This window comes from Spinacia oleracea, chromosome 6 (assembly GCF_020520425.1).
Source record: "Spinacia oleracea cultivar Varoflay chromosome 6, BTI_SOV_V1, whole genome shotgun sequence".
In the NCBI taxonomy this organism is placed as follows: Eukaryota; Viridiplantae; Streptophyta; class Magnoliopsida; order Caryophyllales; family Amaranthaceae; genus Spinacia; species Spinacia oleracea.
This window is the reverse complement of record NC_079492.1, coordinates 21,309,038-21,310,917: the sequence shown is the minus strand read 5'-3', so window position 1 is coordinate 21,310,917 and position 1,880 is coordinate 21,309,038. Positions and strand designations below refer to the sequence as shown.

At 43.6% G+C, this 1,880-nt stretch overlaps 1 non-coding gene across 1 annotated transcript; it reads right to left on the bottom strand.

Annotated features, from left to right (window-relative positions):
- Positions 1–901: 901 nt before the first annotated feature.
- On the bottom strand, positions 902–1,008 carry LOC130464688 (small nucleolar RNA R71). Its single transcript, XR_008925046.1, has one exon. It is a non-coding gene; the product is annotated as a small nucleolar RNA R71 (small nucleolar RNA).
- Between the last annotated feature and the right edge of the window lie 872 nt (positions 1,009–1,880).

The following is a 1,880-nucleotide window of genomic DNA, read 5'->3' as shown; positions in this document are numbered from 1 at the left end:
TCGAATTGAATTGTGTTATTGGATTGGTATAAGCATGGTGAACCGAACAGACGCCCTAGACCTTTAATTCATTGATAAATTACGCATTTTTATTATTGTTTTAGCTTTAGTAGTTAATACTCAAACTCAACTTTCGTTATTGAAATAGTTCGTATAATTGGGCAAAAACTAATAGAACTTGTCTCCCTGTGGGATCGACCCGTATTTGCTAAGTATCTGCTAACAACAGACACCGTGCACTTGCGGTATCACTTTTTAATCTATCAAGTTTTTGGCGCCGTTGCCGGGGAGACGGCTAGATTCTATTAGTTTTAGTTTGATTATTTGAACTGTTTCCATCGTCTCATTGGAACTTTTAGTTCCAATTGAGGCAAATTTCACTGCGTTTTCTTGTCTGTTGTTTATGCCCAGGTCTGCTAGAACGGGTACCTTAGTTCCACCCGATCCCGATCTTGGTAAGACTCTTCGACAACTCAAAAAGAAACAACAAAACAAGAAGCAGTCAGGGGTTCAAGACTCACAAACTCCACCGAGTCACACGATGTCTAAATCCTTGAAATCATATGGGGTTCCTTCCTCGAGCAGTGTTCCGACTGGGCTCACAATGCCAACTATTGAGGCAATCAACTTTGAGATCAAGCCCGCTCTAATCTCTATGGTCTCACAAAATCAATATGGTGGCCATCCATCTGAGGAACCCACCAACCATCTGCAGAGGTTCAACCAACTATGTGGCACTATCAAGCATCAAGGGGTCACTCAAGACCAATTGAAAGTAATGTTGTTTGGTTTTAGCCTTCGTGACAAGGCACAAATATGGTTGAACGATGTCAAGGAGACAGAGTGGAGTGCTATTTCACAAGCCTTTCTCGAAGAATTCTTTCCACCCACCAAGACGGCTGAAATAAGGCACAAGTTGACTACATTTACGCAAGAACCGGGAGAGTCACTTAGAGAAGCCTGGGATAGATTCAAGGCTTTGCAGCGGTTGTGCCCGCATCATAATATTGAAAAATGGTTCTTGGTTCAGATTTTCTACCATGGTTTGCAAGATGAAACAAAGAACACGGTTGATTCTGCTTCTGGAGGTGTTTTTCTTGACAAAGAAGTGGATGCAGGTTATGATTTCCTTGCCAATCTTGCCGCTAATCATTATAGCACCACCAGAACTACATCTAAGAAGGGCAAGATTGATGTCGATGCTTATGCCCTATTGTCATCACAAGTGGCAGCCTTGAACCTAAAGATCGATGCTTTGAAGTCCCCTCAGTCTGGTACTCCCCCAATGAGTATCAATGCTATGTCCAGTGTAGCTCCGGTAACAACTTCTTACTGCGAAGTATGTGGAATCCAAGGTCACTTTGGTCATGAGTGCTCTTATAGTCTGCAGGATACCATGCGAATGGAGCAAGTGAATGCTTTTCAACAGAGGCAACCCGATGACCCATATTCCAACTCGTACAATCCAGGTTGGAGGAATCACCCAAATTTCTCATATCGAAGCAACAATGCTCAAAATCCTCAACCCCAGCAACAATGGTCACAACCACAGTTCCATCCACCTCAGGCACATGTTGCTAGGCCTCCATTTCCACAAGGAGCCTCACATAATGCTCCCCCGGGGTTTAATAGACCCCCGCACCAAGGCTATCAGCAACAACCTCCGCAGAGCAATGCCACTCCAGAGCCTAACATGAGTGACCTGTATAAACTCATAGCGAATATGCAGAAGACCTCAGAGATTGCTCAAAAGAACCACGATGAGAGCATAAAGGAGTTGAAGAATCAAAATAGAATGTTGGAAAACCAAGTTGCTCAACTCGCTGATACTTTGTCAAAAAGGCAACCGGGAAAACTTCCAGGGCAATCTACTTCATCTC